Here is a 12,282-nt window from a genome sequence, read left to right as displayed (position 1 = left end):
GACTGGCGAGCAGCCTTCACGGTATTCAGACGAAGGGACAAGAGTGGGGTAGTGGGGAGCAGCCTTCACGGTATTCAGACGGAGGGACAAGAGTCGGGTATTTGGGGACCAGCCTTCACGGTATTCAGACGGAGGGACATGAGTGGAGGACTGGGGAGCAGCCTTCACGGTATTCAGACGGAGGGACAAGAGTGGAGGACTGGGGATCAGCCTTCACGATATTCAGACGGAGGGAGAAGAGTGGAGGGCTGGGGAGCAGCCTTCACGGTATTCAGACGGAGGGAGAAGAGCGGAGGACTGGGGAGCAGCCTTCACGGTATTCAGACGGAGGGACAAGAGTGGGGTAGTGGGGACCCAGCCTTCACGGTATTCAGACGGAGCGACAAGAGTGGAGCACTGGGGAGCAGCCTTCACGGTATTCAGACGGAGGGACAAGAGTGGGGTAGTGGGGACCCAGCCTTCACGGTATTCAGACGGAGCGACAAGAGTGGAGGACTGGGGAGCAGCCTTCACGGTATTCAGACGGAGGGAGAAGAGTGGAGGACTGGGGAGCAGCCTTCACGGTATTCAGACGGAGGGACAAGAGTGGGGTAGTGGGGACCCAGCCTTCACGGTATTCAGACGGAGGGACAAGAGTGGAGGACTGGGGAGCAGCCTTCACGGTATTCAGACGGAGGGACAAGAGTGGGGTAGTGGGGACCCAGCCTTGACGGTATTCAGACGGAGCGACAAGAGTGGAGGACTGGGGAGCAGCCTTCACGGTATTCAGACGGAGGGACAAGAGTGGAGGACTGGGGAGCAGCCTTCACGGTATTCAGAAGGAGCGACAAGAGTGGAGGACTGGGGAGCAGCCTTCACGGTATTCATACGGAGGGACAAGAGTGGGGTAGTGGGGAGCAGCCTTCACGGTATTCAGACGGAGGGACAAGAGTCGGGTATTTGGGGAGCAGCCTTCACGGTATTCAGACGGAGGGACATGAGTGGAGGACTGGGGAGCAGCCTTCACGGTATTCAGACGGAGGGACAAGAGTGGAGGGCTGGGGAGCAGCCTTCACGGTATTCAGACGGAGGGACAAGAGTGGGGTAGTGGGGAGCAGCCTTCACGGTATTCAGACGGAGGGAGAAGAGCGGAGGACTGGGGAGCAGCCTTCACGGTATTCAGACGGAGGGAGAAGAGTGGAGGGCTGGGGAGCAGCCTTCACGGTATTCAGACGGAGGGACAAGAGTGGGGTTGTGGGGAGCAGCCTTCACGTTATTCAGGCTGAGGGAGAAGAGTGGAGGGCTGGGGAGCAGCCTTCACGGTATTCAGACGGAGGGAGAAGAGTGGAGGGCTGGGGAGCAGCCTTCACGGTATTCAGACAGAGGGAGAAGAGTGGAGGACTGGGGAGCAGCCTTCACGGTATTCAAACGGAGGGACAAGAGTGGAGGACTGGGGAGCAGCCTTCATGGTATTCAGACGGATGGACAAGAGTGGGGTAGTGGGGAGCAGCCTTCACGGTATTCAGACGGAGGGACAAGAGTGGAGCACTATGGACCCAGCCTTCACGGTATTCAGACGGAGGGACAAGTGTGGAGGACTGGGGAGCGGCCTTCACGGTATTCAGAGGGAGGGACAAGAGTGGGGTAGTGGGGACCCAGCCTTCACGGTATTCAGACGGAGCGACAAGAGTGGAGGACTGGGGAGCAGCCTTCACGGTATTCAGACGGAAGGACAAGAGTGGAGGACTGGGGAGCAGCCTTCACGGTATTCAGACGGAGGGACAAGAGTGGAGCACTATGGACCCAGCCTTCACGGTATTCAGACGGAGGGACAAGAGTGGGGTAGTGGGGACCCAGCCTTCATGGTATTCAGACGGAGGGACAAGAGTGGAGGACTGGGGAGCAGCCTTCACGGTATTCAGACGGAGGGACAAGACTGGAGCACTATGGACCCAGCCTTCACGGTATTCAGACGGAGGGACAAGACTGGAGCACTATGGACCCAGCCTTCAAGGTATTCAGACGGAGGGACAAGTGTGGAGGACTGGGGAGCGGCCTTCACGGTATTCAGAGGGAGGGACAAGAGTGGGGTAGTGGGGACCCAGCCTTCACGGTATTCAGACGGAGCGACAAGAGTGGAGGACTGGGGAGCAGCCTTCACGGTATTCAGACGGAGGGACAAGAGTGGGGTAGTGGGGAGCAGCCTTCACGGTATTCAGACGGAGGGACAAGAGTCGGGTATTTGGGGACCAGCCTTCACGGTATTCAGACGGAGGGACATGAGTGGAGGACTGGGGAGCAGCCTTCACGGTATTCAGACGGAGGGACATGAGTGGAGGACTGGGGAGCAGCCTTCACGGTATTCAGACGGAGCGACAAGAGTGGAGGACTGGGGAGCAGCCTTCACGGTATTCAGACGGAGGGACAAGAGTGGAGGGCTTGGGAGCAGCCTTTACGGTATTCAGACGGAGGGACAAGAGTGGGGTAGTGGGGAGCAGCCTTCACGGTATTCAGACGGAGGGACAAGACTGGAGCACTATGGACCCAGCCTTCACGGTATTCAGACGGAGGGACAAGAGTGGAGGACTGGGGAGCAGCCTTCATGGTATTCAGACGGAGGGACAAGACTGGAGGACTGGGGAGCAGCCTTCACGGTATTCAGACGGAGGGACAAGACTGGAGCACTATGGACCCAGCCTTCACGGTATTCAGACGGAGGGACAAGAGTGGAGGACTGGGGAACAGCCTTCACGGTATTCAGACGGAGGGACAAGTGTGGAGGACTGGGGAGCGGCCTTCACGGTATTCAGAGGGAGGGACAAGAGTGGGGTAGTGGGGACCCAGCCTTCACGGTATTCAGACGGAGCGACAAGAGTGGAGGACTGGGGAGCAGCCTTCACGGTATTCAGACGGAGGGACAAGAATGGAGGACTGGGGAGCAGCCTTCACGGTATTCAGACGGAGGGACAAGAGTGGAGCACTATGGACCCAGCCTTCACGGTATTCAGACGGAGGGACAAGAGTGGGGTAGTGGGGACCCAGCCTTCATGGTATTCAGACGGAGGGACAAGAGTGGAGGACTGGGGAGCAGCCTTCACGGTATTCAGACGGAGGGACAAGACTGGAGCACTATGGACCCAGCCTTCACGGTATTCAGACCGAGGGACAAGAGTGGAGGACTAGGGAACAGCCTTCACGGTATTCAGACGGAGGGACAAGTGTGGAGGACTGGGGAGCGGCCTTCCGGTATTCAGAGGGAGGGACAAGAGTGGGGTAGTGGGGACCCAGCCTTCACGGTATTCAGACGGAGCGACAAGAGTGGAGGACTGGGGAGCAGCCTTCACGGTATTCAGACGGAGGGACAAGAGTGGAGGACTGGGGAGCAGCCTTCACGGTATTCAGACGGAGGGACAATAGTGGGGTAGTGGGGACCCAGCCTTCACGGTATTCAGACGGAGCGACAAGAGTGGAGGACTGGGGAGCAGCCTTCACGGTATTCAGACGGAGGGACAAGAGTGGGGTAGTGGGAACCCAGCCTTCACGGTATTCAGACGGAGCGACAAGAGTGGAGGACTGGGGAGCAGCCTTCACGGTATTCAGACGGAGGGACAAGAGTGGAGGACTGGGGAGCAGCCTTCACGGTATTCAGACGGAGCGACAAGAGTGGAGGACTGGCGAGCAGCCTTCACGGTATTCAGACGGAGGGACAAGAGTGGGGTAGTGGGGAGCAGCCTTCACGGTATTCAGACGGAGGGACAAGAGTCGGTTATTTGGGGACCAGCCTTCACGGTATTCAGACGGAGGGACAAGAGTGGAGGACTGGGGAGCAGCCTTCACGGTATTCAGACGGAGGGACAAGAGTGGAGGGCTGGGGATCAGCCTTCACGATATTCAGACGGAGGGAGAAGAGTGGAGGGCTGGGGAGCAGCCTTCACGGTATTCAGACGGAGGGAGAAGAGTGGAGGACTGGGGAGCAGCCTTCACGGTATTCAGACGGAGGGACAAGAGTGGGGTAGTGGGGACCCAGCCTTCACGGTATTCAGACGGAGCGACAAGAGTGGAGGACTGGGGAGCAGCCTTCACGGTATTCAGACGGAGGGACAAGAGTGGGGTAGTGGGGACCCAGCCTTCACGGTATTCAGACGGAGCGACAAGAGTGGAGGACTGGGGAGCAGCCTTCACGGTATTCAGACGGAGGGAGAAGAGTGGAGGACTGGGGAGCAGCCTTCACGGTATTCAGACGGAGGGAGAAGAGTGGAGGGCTGGGGAGCAGCCTTCACGGTATTCAGACGGAGGGAGAAGAGTGGAGGACTGGGGAGCAGCCTTCACGGTATTCAGACGGAGGGACAAGAGTGGAGGACTGGGGAGCAGCCTTCACGGTATTCAGAGGGAGGGACAAGAGTGGGGTAGTGGGGACCCAGCCTTCACGGTATTCAGACGGAGCGACAAGAGTGGAGGACTGGGGAGCAGCCTTCACGGTATTCAGACGGAGGGACAAGAGTGGGGTAGTGGGGACCCAGCCTTCACGGTATTCAGACGGAGCGACAAGAGTGGAGGACTGGGGAGCAGCCTTCACGGTATTCAGACGGAGGGACAAGAGTGGAGGACTGGGGAGCAGCCTTCACGGTATTCAGACGGAGCGACAAGAGTGCAGGACTGGGGAGCAGCCTTCACGGTATTCATACGGAGGGACAAGAGTGGGGTAGTGGGGAGCAGCCTTCACGGTATTCAGACGGAGGGACAAGAGTCGGGTATTTGGGGACCAGCCTTCATGGTATTCAGACGGAGGGACAAGAGTGGAGGACTGGGGAGCAGCCTTCACGGTATTCAGACGGAGGGAGAAGAGTGGAGGGCTGGGGAGCAGCCTTCACGGTATTCAGACGGAGCGACAAGAGTGGAGGGCTGGGGAGCAGCCTTCACGGTATTCATACGGAGGGAGAAGAGTGGAGGGCTGGGGAGCAGCCTTCACGGTATTCAGACGGAGGGAGAAGAGTGGAGGACTGGGGAGCAGCCTTCACGGTATTCAGACGGAGGGAGAAGAGTGGAGGACTGGGGAGCAGCCTTCACGGTATTCAGACGGAGGGACAAGAGTGGGGTAGTGGGGACCCAGCCTTCACGGTATTCAGACGGAGGGACAAGAGTGGAGGAGTGGGGAGCAGCCTTCACGGTATTCAGACGGAGGGAGAAGAGTGGAGGACTGGGGAGCAGCCTTCACGGTATTCAGACGGAGGGACAAGAGTGGGGTAGTGGGGACCCAGCCTTCACGGTATTCAGACGGAGCGACAAGAGTGGAGCACTGGGGAGCAGCCTTCACGGTATTCAGACGGAGGGACAAGAGTGGGGTAGTGGGGACCCAGCCTTCACGGTATTCAGACGGAGCGACAAGAGTGGAGGACTGGGGAGCAGCCTTCACGGTATTCATACGGAGGGACAAGAGTGGAGGACTGGGGAGCAGCCTTCACGGTATTCAGACGGAGGGAGAAGAGTGGAGGGCTGGGGAGCAGCCTTCACGGTATTCAGACGGAGGGAGAAGAGTGGAGGACTAGGGAGCAGCCTTCACGGTATTCAGACGGAGGGACAAGAGTGGAGGACTGGGGAGCAGCCTTCACGGTATTCAGACGGAGGGACAAGAGTGGGGTAGTGGGGACTCAGCCTTCACGGTATTCAGACGGAGCGACAAGAGTGGAGGACTGGGGAGCAGCCTTCACGGTATTCAGACGGAGGGACAAGAGTGGGGTAGTGGGGACCCAGCCTTCACGGTATTCAGACGGAGCGACAAGAGTGGAGGATTGGGGAGCAGCCTTCACGGTATTCAGACGGAGGGACAAGAGTGGAGGACTGGGGAGCAGCCTTCACGGTATTCAGACGGAGCGACAAGAGTGGAGGACTGGGGAGCAGCCTTCACGGTATTCAGACGGAGGGACAAGAGTGGGGTAGTGGGGAGCAGCATTCACGGTATTCAGACGGAGGGACAAGAGTCGGGTATTTGGGGACCAGCCTTCATGGTATTCAGACGGAGGGACAAGAGTGGAGGACTGGGGAGCATCCTTCACGGTATTCAGACGGAGGGACAAGAGTGGAGGGCTGGGGAGCAGCCTTCACGGTATTCAGACGGAGCGACAAGAGTGGAGGGCTGGGGAGCAGCCTTCACGGTATTCATACGGAGGGAGAAGAGTGGAGGGCTGGGGAGCAGCCTTCACGGTATTCAGACGGAGGGAGAAGAGTGGAGGACTGGGGAGCAGCCTTCACGGTATTCAGACGGAGGGAGAAGAGTGGAGGACTGGGGAGCAGCCTTCACGGTATTCAGACGGAGGGACAAGAGTGGGGTAGTGGGGACCCAGCCTTCACGGTATTCAGACGGAGGGACAAGAGTGGAGGACTGGGGAGCAGCCTTCACGGTATTCAGACGGAGGGACAAGAGTGGGGTAGTGGGGACCCAGCCTTGACGGTATTCAGACGGAGCGACAAGAGTGGAGGACTGGGGAGCAGCCTTCACGGTATTCAGACGGAGGGACAAGAGTGGAGGACTGGGGAGCAGCCTTCACGGTATTCAGAAGGAGCGACAAGAGTGGAGGACTGGGGAGCAGCCTTCACGGTATTCATACGGAGGGACAAGAGTGGGGTAGTGGGGAGCAGCCTTCACGGTATTCAGACGGAGGGACAAGAGTCGGGTATTTGGGGACCAGCCTTCACGGTATTCAGACGGAGGGACATGAGTGGAGGACTGGGGAGCAGCCTTCACGGTATTCAGACGGAGGGACAAGAGTGGAGGGCTGGGGAGCAGCCTTCACGGTATTCAGACGGAGGTACAAGAGTGGGGTAGTGGGGAGCAGCCTTCACGGTATTCAGACGGAGGGAGAAGAGTGGAGGACTGGGGAGCAGCCTTCACGGTATTCAGACGGAGGGAGAAGAGTGGAGGGCTGGGGAGCAGCCTTCACGGTATTCAGACGGAGGGACAAGAGTGGGGTTGTGGGGAGCAGCCTTCACGTTATTCAGACGGAGGGAGAAGAGTGGAGGGCTGGGGAGCAGCCTTCACGGTATTCAGACGGAGGGAGAAGAGTGGAGGGCTGGGGAGCAGCCTTCACGGTATTCAGACAGAGGGAGAAGAGTGGAGGACTGGGGAGCAGCCTTCACGGTATTCAAACGGAGGGACAAGAGTGGAGGACTGGGGAGCAGCCTTCATGGTATTCAGACGGAGGGACAAGAGTGGGGTAGTGGGGAGCAGCCTTCACGGTATTCAGACGGAGGGACAAGAGTGGAGGACTGGGGAGCAGCCTTCACGGTATTCAGACGGAGGGACAAGAGTGGAGGACTGGGGAGCAGCCTTCACGGTATTCAGACGGAGGGACAAGACTGGAGCACTATGGACCCAGCCTTCACGATATTCAGACGGAGGGACAAGAGTGGAGGACTGGGGAGCAGCCTTCATGGTATTCAGACGAGGGACAAGAGTGGAGGACTGGGGAGCAGCCTTCACGGTATTCAGACGGAGGGACAAGACTGGAGCACTATGGACCCAGCCGTCACGGTATTCAGACGGAGGGACAAGAGTGGAGGACTGGGGAGCAGCCTTCACGGTATTCAGACGGAGGGACAAGTGTGGAGGACTGGGGAGCGGCCTTCACGGTATTCAGACGGAGGGACAAGAGTGGGGTAGTGGGGAATCAGCCTTCACGGTATTCAGACGGAGCGACAAGAGTGGAGGACTGGGGAGCAGCCTTCACGGTATTCAGACGGAAGGACAAGAGTGGAGGACTGGGGAGCAGCCTTCACGGTATTCAGACGGAGGGACAAGAGTGGGGTAGTGGGGACCCAGCCTTCACGGTATTCAGACGGAGGGACAAGAGTGAAGGACTAAGGAGCAGCCTTCACGGTATTCTGACGGAGGGACAAGAGTGGGGTAGTGGGGAGCAGCCTTCACGGTATTCAGACGGAGCGACAAGAGTGGAGGACTGGGGAGCAGCCTTCACGGTATTCAGACGGAAGGACAAGAGTGGAGGACTGGGGAGCAGCCTTCACGGTATTCAGACGGAGGGACAAGAGTGGGGTAGTGGGGACCCAGCCTTCACGGTATTTAGACGGAGCGACAAGAGTGGAGGACTGGGGAGCAGCCTTCACGGTATTCAGACGGAGGGACAAGAGTGGGGTAGTGGGGAGCAGCCTTCACGGTATTCAGACGGAGGGACAAGAGTCGGGTATTTGGGGACCAGCCTTCACGGTATTCAGACGGAGGGACATGAGTGGAGGACTGGGGAGCAGCCTTCACGGTATTCAGACGGAGGGACAAGAGTGGAGGGCTGGGGAGCAGCCTTCACGGTATTCAGACGGAGGGACAAGAGTGGGGTAGTGGGGAGCAGCCTACACGGTATTCAGACGGAGGGAGCAGAGTGGAGGACTGGGGAGCAGCCTTCACGGTATTCAGACGGAGGGAGAAGAGTGGAGGGCTGGGGAGCAGCCTTCACGGTATTCAGACGGAGGGAGAAGAGTGGGGTAGTGGGGAGCAGCCTTCACGTTATTCAGACGGAGGGAGAAGAGTGGAGGGCTGGGGAGCAGCCTTCACGGTATTCAGACGGAGGGAGAAGAGTGGAGGGCTGGGGAGCAGCCTTCATGGTATTCAGATAGAGGGAGAAGAGTGGAGGACTGGGGAGCAGCCTTCACGGTATTCAAACGGAGGGACAAGAGTGGAGGACTGGGGAGCAGCCTTCATGGTATTCAGACGGAGGGACAAGAGTGGAGGACTGGGGAGCAGCCTTCACGGTATTCATACGGAGGGACAAGAGTGGGGTAGTGGGGACTCAGCCTTCACGGTATTCAGACGGAGCGACAAGAGTGGAGGACTGGGGAGCAGCCTTCACGGTATTCAGACGGAGGGACAAGAGTGGGGTAGTGGGGACCCAGCCTTCACGGTATTCAGACGGAGCGACAAGAGTGGAGGACTGGGGAGCAGCCTTCACGGTATTCAGACGGAGGGACAAGAGTCGGGTATTTGGGGACCAGCCTTCACGGTATTCAGGCGGAGGGACATGAGTGGAGGACTGGGGAGCAGCCTTCACGGTATTCAGACGGAGGGACAAGAGTGGAGGGCTGGGGAGCAGCCTTCACGGTATTCAGACGGAGGGACAAGAGTGGGGTAGTGGGGAGCAGCCTACACGGTATTCAGACGGAGGGAGTAGAGTGGAGGACTGGGGAGCAGCCTTCACGGTATTCAGACGGAGGGAGAAGAGTGGAGGGCTGGGGAGCAGCCTTCACGGTATTCAGACGGAGGGAGAAGAGTGGGGTAGTGGGGAGCAGCCTTCACGTTATTCAGACGGAGGGAGAAGAGTGGAGGGCTGGGGAGCAGCCTTCACGGTATTCAGACGGAGGGAGAAGAGTGGAGGGCTGGGGAGCAGCCTTCATGGTATTCAGATAGAGGGAGAAGAGTGGAGGACTGGGGAGCAGCCTTCACGGTATTCAAACGGAGGGACAAGAGTGGAGGACTGGGGAGCAGCCTTCATGGTATTCAGACGGAGGGACAAGAGTGGAGGACTGGGGAGCAGCCTTCACGGTATTCATACGGAGGGACAAGAGTGGGGTAGTGGGGACTCAGCCTTCACGGTATTCAGACGGAGCGACAAGAGTGGAGGACTGGGGAGCAGCCTTCACGGTATTCAGACGGAGGGACAAGAGTGGGGTAGTGGGGACCCAGCCTTCACGGTATTCAGACGGAGCGACAAGAGTGGAGGACTGGGGAGCAGCCTTCACGGTATTCAGACGGAGGGACAAGAGTCGGGTATTTGGGGACCAGCCTTCACGGTATTCAGACGGAGGGACATGAGTGGAGGACTGGGGAGCAGCCTTCACGGTATTCAGACGGAGGGACAAGAGTGGAGGGCTGGGGAGCAGCCTTCACGGTATTCAGACGGAGGGACAAGAGTGGGGTAGTGGGGAGCAGCCTACACGGTATTCAGACGGAGGGAGAAGAGTGGAGGACTGGGGAGCAGCCTTCACGGTATTCAGACGGAGGGAGAAGAGTGGAGGGCTGGGGAGCAGCCTTCACGGTATTCAGACGGAGGGAGAAGAGTGGGGTAGTGGGGAGCAGCCTTCACGTTATTCAGACGGAGGGAGAAGAGTGGAGGGCTGGGGAGCAGCCTTCACGGTATTCAGACGGAGGGAGAAGAGTGGAGGGCTGGGGAGCAGCCTTCATGGTATTCAGATAGAGGGAGAAGAGTGGAGGACTGGGGAGCAGCCTTCACGGTATTCAAACGGAGGGACAAGAGTGGAGGACTGGGGAGCAGCCTTCATGGTATTCAGACGGAGGGACAAGAGTGGAGGACTGGGGAGCAGCCTTCACGGTATTCAGACGGAGGGACAAGACTGGAGCACTATGGACCCAGCCGTCACGGTATTCAGACGGAGGGACAAGAGTGGAGGACTGGGGAGCAGCCTTCACGGTATTCAGACGGAGGGACAAGTGTGGAGGACTGGGGAGCAGCCTTCACGGTATTCAGACGGAGGGACAAGAGTGGGGTAGTGGGGAATCAGCCTTCACGGTATTCAGACGGAGCGACAAGAGTGGAGGACTGGGGAGCAGCCTTCACGGTATTCAGACGGAAGGACAAGAGTGGAGGACTGGGGAGCAGCCTTCACGGTATTCAGACGGAGGGACAAGAGTGGGGTAGTGGGGACCCAGCCTTGACGGTATTCAGACGGAGGGACAAGAGTGAAGGACTAAGGAGCAGCCTTCACGGTATTCTGACGGAGGGACAAGAGTGGGGTAGTGGGGAGCAGCCTTCACGGTATTCAGACGGAGCGACAAGAGTGGAGGACTGGGGAGCAGCCTTCACGGTATTCAGACGGAAGGACAAGAGTGGAGGACTGGGGAGCAGCCTTCACGGTATTCAGACGGAGGGACAAGAGTGGGGTAGTGGGGACCCAGCCTTCACGGTATTTAGACGGAGCGACAAGAGTGGAGGACTGGGGAGCAGCCTTCACGGTATTCAGACGGAGCGACAAGAGTGGAGGACTGGGGAGCAGCCTTCACGGTATTCAGACGGAGGGACAAGAGTGGGGTAGTGGGGAGCAGCCTTCACGGTATTCAGACGGAGGGACAAGAGTCGGGTATTTGGGGACCAGCCTTCACGGTATTCAGACGGAGGGACATGAGTGGAGGACTGGGGAGCAGCCTTCACGGTATTCAGACGGAGGGACAAGAGTGGAGGGCTGGGGAGCAGCCTTCACGGTATTCAGACGGAGGGACAAGAGTCGGGTAGTGGGGAGCAGCCTACACGGTATTCAGACGGAGGGAGAAGAGTGGAGGACTGGGGAGCAGCCTTCACGGTATTCAGACGGTGGGAGAAGAGTGGAGGGCTGGGGAGCAGCCTTCACGGTATTCAGACGGAGGGAGAAGAGTGGGGTAGTGGGGAGCAGCCTTCACGTTATTCAGACGGAGGGAGAAGAGAGGAGGGCTGGGGAGCAGCCTTCACGGTATTCAGACGGAGGGAGAAGAGTGGAGGGCTGGGGAGCAGCCTTCATGGTATTCAGATAGAGGGAGAAGAGTGGAGGACTGGGGAGCAGCCTTCACGGTATTCAAACGGAGGGACAAGAGTGGAGGACTGGGGAGCAGCCTTCATGGTATTCAGACGGAGGGACAAGAGTGGGGTAGTGGGGAGCAGCCTTCACGGTATTCAGACGGAGGGACAAGAGTGGAGGACTGGGGAGCAGCCTTCACGGTATTCAGACGGAGGGACAAGAGTGGAGGACTGGGGAGCAGCCTTCACGGTATTCAGACGGAGGGACAAGACTGGAGCACTATGGACCCAGCCTTCACGATATTCAGACGGAGGGACAAGAGTGGAGGACTGGGGAGCAGCCTTCATGGTATTCAGACGGAGGGACAAGAGTGGAGGACTGGGGAGCAGCCTTCACGGTATTCAGACGGAGGGACAAGACTGGAGCACTATGGACCCAGCCTTCACGGTATTCAGACGGAGGGACAAGCTTGGAGGACTGGGGAGCAGCCTTCAAGGTATTCAGACGGAGGGACAAGTGTGGAGGACTGGGGAGCGGCCTTCACGGTATTCAGACGGAGGGACAAGAGTGGGGTAGTGGGGAATCAGCCTTCACGGTATTCAGACGGAGCGACAAGAGTGGAGGACTGGGGAGCAGCCTTCACGGTATTCAGACGGAGGGACAAGAGTGGAGGACTGGGGAGCAGCCTTCACGGTATTCAGACGGAAGGAAAAGAGTGGAGGACTGGGGAGCAGCCTTCACGGTATTCAGACGGAGGGACAAGAGTGGAGGACTGGGGAGCAGCCTTCACGGTAT

This window comes from Haliotis rufescens, unplaced genomic scaffold (assembly GCF_023055435.1).
Source record: "Haliotis rufescens isolate VD_foot unplaced genomic scaffold, xgHalRufe1.0.p SCAF_116, whole genome shotgun sequence".
NCBI classification, from domain to species: Eukaryota; Metazoa; Mollusca; class Gastropoda; order Lepetellida; family Haliotidae; genus Haliotis; species Haliotis rufescens.
The sequence above is the reverse complement of the archived record's forward strand: the minus strand, read 5'-3'. Positions refer to the sequence as shown.